This window comes from Antennarius striatus, unplaced genomic scaffold, assembly GCF_040054535.1.
Source record: "Antennarius striatus isolate MH-2024 unplaced genomic scaffold, ASM4005453v1 scaffold_32, whole genome shotgun sequence".
Taxonomy (NCBI): domain Eukaryota; kingdom Metazoa; phylum Chordata; class Actinopteri; order Lophiiformes; family Antennariidae; genus Antennarius; species Antennarius striatus.
In genome coordinates this window covers 20,001-25,000 of record NW_027172344.1, presented here as the reverse complement: position 1 = coordinate 25,000, position 5,000 = coordinate 20,001, and positions in this window count along the sequence as shown.

Here is a 5,000-nt window from a genome sequence, read left to right as displayed (position 1 = left end):
CCGCAGGCTAACGCTAAGTCCCTGGCTGCCAGGGCTGGGGCCCCGCAGGCTAACACTAAGTGCCTGGCTGCCAGGGCTGGGATCCGCAGGCTAATGCTAAGTCCCTGGCTGCCAGGGCTGGGGCCCCGCAGGCTGAGGCTAAGTCCCTGGCTGTCCGGGCTGGGGCCCCGCAGGCTAGGGTAAAGTCCCTGACTGCCTGGACTGGGGCTCCGCAGGCTGGGGCTGGGTGCCTGGCTGCCTGGGCTGGGGCCCCCCAGGCTGGGTGTAAGTGCCTGGCTGCCTGGACTGGGGCCCTGAGGGCTGGGTGTAAGTCCCTGCCTGCCCAGCCTGGGGCCCCGCAGGCTGGGGCTGGGTGCCTGGCTGCCCGGGCTGGGGCCCCCCAGGCTGGGTGTAAGTGCCTGGCTGCCTGGACTGGGGCCCTGAGGGCTGGGTGTAAGTCCCTGGCTGCCTGGGCTGGGGCCCCCCAGGCTGGGGCTGGGTGCCTGGCTGCCCGGGCTGGGGCCCCCCAGGGCTGGGTGTAAGTCCCTGTCTGCCTGGGCTGGGGCCCCCCAGGGCTGGGTGTAAGTCCCTGTCTGCCTGGGCTGGGGCCCCCCAGGGCTGGGTGTAAGTCCCTGGCTGCCCGGCCTGGGGCCCCGCAGGCTGGGGTAAAGTCCCTGCCTGCCCAGCCTGGGGCCCTCCAGGCTAGGGTAAAGTCCCTGACTGCCAGGGCTGGGGCCCCGCAGGCTAATGCTAAGTCCTTGGCTGCCAGGGCTGGGGCTCCGCAGGCTAATGCTAAGTCCCTGGCTGCCTGGGCTGCGGCCCCCCAGGCTGGGGCTGGGTGCCTGGCTGTCTGGGCTGGGGCCCCGCAGCCTGGGTGTAAGTGCCTGGCTGCCTGGACTGGGGCCCCGCAGGCAGGGGTAAAGTCCCTGCCTGCCCAGCCTGGGGCCCTCCAGGCTAGGGTAAAGTCCCTGACTGCCAGGGCTGGGGCCCCGCAGGCTAACACTAAGTGCCTGGCTGCCTGGGCTGGGGATCCGCAGGCTAATGCTAAGTCCCTGGCTGCCTGGGCTGCGGCCCCCCCAGGCTGGGGCTGGGTGCCTGGCTGCCCGGGCTGGGGCCCCCCAGGGCTGGGTGTAAGTGCCTGGCTGCCTGGACTGGGGTCCTGAGGGCTGGGTGTAAGTCCCTGGCTGCCTGGGCTGGGGCTGGGTGCCTGACTGCCAGGGCTGGGGCCCCGCAGGCTGGGGCTGGGTGCCTGGCTGCCCGGGCTGGGGCCCCCCAGGGCTGGGTGTAAGTGCCTGGCTGCCTGGACTGGGGTCCTGAGGGCTGGGTGTAAGTCCCTGGCTGCCAGGGCTGGGGCTCCGCAGGCTAATGCTAAGTCCCTGGCTGCCTGGGCTGGGGCCCCGCAGGCTGAGGCTAAGTCCCTGGCTGCCTGGGCTGGGGCTGGGTGCCTGACTGCCAGGGCTGGGGCCCCGCAGGCTGGGGCTGGGTGCCTGGCTGCCCGGGCTGGGGCCCCCCAGGGCTGGGTGTAAGTGCCTGGCTGCCTGGGCTGGGGCCCCCCAGGCTGGGGCTGGGTGCCTGGCTGCCCGGGCTGGGGCCCCCCAGGGCTGGGTGTAAGTCCCTGGCTGCCTGGGCTGGGGCCCCCCAGGCTAATGCTAAGTCACTGCCTGCCCAGCCTGGGGCCCTGCAGCCTGGGTGTAAGTCCCTGGCTGCCTGGGCTGGGGCCCCCCAGGCTGGGGCTGGGTGCCTGGCTGCCCGGGCTGGGGCCCCCCAGGGCTGGGTGTAAGTCCCTGGCTGCCTGGACTGGGGTCCTGAGGGCTGGGTGTAAGTCCCTGGCTGCCTGGGCTGGGGCCCCCCAGGCTGGGGCTGGGTGCCTGGCTGTCTGGGCTGGGGCCCCGCAGCCTGGGTGTAAGTGCCTGGCTGCCCTGGCTGGGGCCCCGCAGGCTGGGGCTGGGTGCTGCCTGCCAGGGCTGGGGCTCCGCAGGCTAATGCTAAGTCCCTGGCTGCCTGGGCTGGGGCCCCCCAGGCTGGGGCTGGGTGCCTGGCTGCCTGGACTGGGGCCCTGAGGGCTGGGTGTAAGTCCCTGGCTGCCCGGGCTGGGGCCCCCCCAGGCTGGGGCTGGGTGCCTGGCTGCCTGGGCTGGGGCCCCGCAGCCTGGGTATAAGTCCCTGGCTGCCTGGACTGGGGCCCCCCAGGCTGGGCCGGGGTGCCTGGCTGCCCTGGCTGGGGCCCCGCAAGCTGGGGTAAAGTCCCTGCCTGCCCAGCGTGGGGCCCTCCAGGCTAGGGTAAAGTCCCTGACTGCCAGGGCTGGGGCTCCGCAGGCTAACGCTAAGTGCCTGGCTGCCAGGGCTGGGGCTCCGCAGGCTTATGCTAAGTCCCTGGCTGCCTGGGCTGGGGCTCCGCAGGCTAATGCTAAGTCCCTGGCTGCCTGGGCTGGGGCTCCGCAGGCTAATGCTAAGTCACTGCCTGCCTGGGCTGGGGCTCCGCAGCCTGGGTGTAAGTCCCTGACTGCCAGGGCTGGGGCTCCGCAGGCTAACGCTAAGTGCCTGGCTGCCAGGGCTGGGGCTCCGCAGGCTTATGCTAAGTCCCTGGCTGCCCTGGCTGGGGCCCCCCAGGCTGGGGCTGGGTGCCTGGCTGCCCTGGCTGGGGGCCCCCAGGCTGGGGCTGGGTGCCTGGCTGCCCAGCCTGGGGCTCCGCAGGCTAACGCTAAGTCCCTGGCTGCCTGGGCTGGGGCTCCGCAGGCTAATGCTAAGTCCCTGGCTGCCTGGGCTGGGGCTCCGCAGGCTAATGCTAAGTCCCTGGCTGCCTGGGCTGGGGCTCCGCAGGCTAATGCTAAGTCCCTGGCTGCCCTGGCTGGGGCCCCCCAGGCTGGGGCTGGGTGCCTGGCTGCCCTGGCTGGGGCTCCGCAGGCTAATGCTAAGTCCCTGGCTGCCCTGGCTGGGGCCCCCCAGGCTGGGGCTGGGTGCCTGGCTGCCCTGGCTGGGGGCCCCCAGGCTGGGGCTGGGTGCCTGGCTGCCCAGCCTGGGGCTCCGCAGGCTAACGCTAAGTCCCTGGCTGCCTGGGCTGGGGCTCCGCAGGCTAACGCTAAGTCCCTGGCTGCCTGGGCTGGGGCCCCCCAGGCTGGGGCTGGGTGCCTGGCTGCCCAGCCTGGGGCCCTGCAGGCTGGGGCGGGGTGCCTGGCTGCCTGGCCCGGGGACCCCCAGGCTGGGGCTGGGTGCCCGGCTGCCCAGCCTGGGGCCCTGCAGCCTGGGTGTAAGTCCCTGCCTGCCCAGCCTGGGGCCCTGCAGGCTGGGGCGGGGTGCCTGGCTGCCTGGCCCGGGGACCCCCAGGCTGGGGCTGGGTGCCCGGCTGCCCAGCCTGGGGCCCTGCAGCCTGGGTGTAAGTCCCTGCCTGCCCAGCCTGGGGCCCTGCAGGCTGGGGCGGGGTGCCTGGCTGCCTGGCCCGGGGACCCCCAGGCTGGGGCTGGGTGCCCGGCTGCCCAGCCTGGGGCCCTGCAGCCTGGGTGTAAGTCCCTGCCTGCCCAGCCTGGGGCCCTGCAGGCTGGGGCGGGGTGCCTGGCTGCCTGGCCCGGGGACCCCCAGGCTGGGGCTGGGTGCCCGGCTGCCCAGCCTGGGGCCCTGCAGCCTGGGTGTAAGTCCCTGCCTGCCCAGCCCGGGGCCCTGCAGCCTGGGTGTAAGTCCCTGCCTGCCCAGCCTGGGGCCCTGCAGGCTGGGGCGGGGTGCCTGGCTGCCTGGCCCGGGGACCCCCAGGCTGGGGCTGGGTGCCCGGCTGCCCAGCCCGGGGCCCTGCAGCCTGGGTGTAAGTCCCTGCCTGCCCGGCCCGGGTCCCTCCAGGCTGGGTGTAAGTGCCTGGCTGCCCGGCCCGGGTCCCCGCAGGCTAATGCTAAGCCCCTGCCTGCCGAGGCTGTGTCCCTGCATGCTAATGCTACGCAGGAGCTGGCTCACCCTCCTGCTCCCAGGCTCCGCTTTGGGCCTTAAAAAGCTGTCATTTTGCTCAAAAATGGGGCAAAAGGGGCTCCGGCGGAGCCCAGAGGGGCCCCGCTGCGTTGCCGGGCGGGGTCTGAGCCGAACCGGGCCGCCGTGGCCCGCCACGGGCCGCCCCGAGTCTCACCCAGCGCCGCTGATGTGATTCTGCATGAAATACCAGCTCAATCCACGAGGGGCGCTAATAAAATTGCAATACCGGCAGCATCCTCGAGAGGGCGCCATTTCCCCGGTGCCAGACCACCGGAGGACGAGGAAAGGTAACGGGGGAGAAACGGGCGACTGTCATCACATATATATGGATTGGGCTCTGTCGAAGGAGACCTCCAGAGGCCCCACACAATGCGCTTAAGCCAATCCGACCGACGAGCGCCTGCCGTCGGACACTTTTAGCTGGTATTTGGCCTCTACCTGCTGGAAGTCTGTGCTTCCAGAGGGAGAGGCCGGCCTGCCGCCCGAGCGCATACGAGCACCAGTGCAGACGGTCGTACACGGCCAGCGCGTGTTCGGCCTCTCCGCCCGGAACCGACACGGGGTTGTGTGTTGTTGTTTTTTTTTTTTTTTTGTTTTTTTTTTTGGACAAGAGTCTCACTCACTCTGGAGGTGGAGAGGGGGCCCTCCGGCCGTCCGCTGCCCAGCCACGAAGCACCGATCCCGGATAGCCGAAGCGGGCCGACCCGCCCTCCTGGAGCTCCGGAACCAAAGTGGGTTTTCGGGCTCCCCGCCTCGGAGGCTCCTCCCCGGTCACGCGGGCGGCCCCCACAGCGCCTCCTGCTGGTTCTCTGAGAGAGTGGCTTCCAGAGAGAGGGAAGGGGAAGCCGGCAGGTGGCTGCCCGGCAACAGTGAGCCGTTCCGGCACGGTGTCGGCAGCGGCCCACCCCCCCGCCCCCTCCCGGAGGGCCGGCAGGCGGTTGCCCGGCAACGGCTACCCAGGCTAGGGGGCGCTATAGCGGCCACTGGAGGAAGCCCCTACGGCCCCGTTTTCTGCTTCTACAGGCAGGTGGCTTCCAGAGGGGCTGGAGGGAGGGCCGGCAGGCGGTTGCC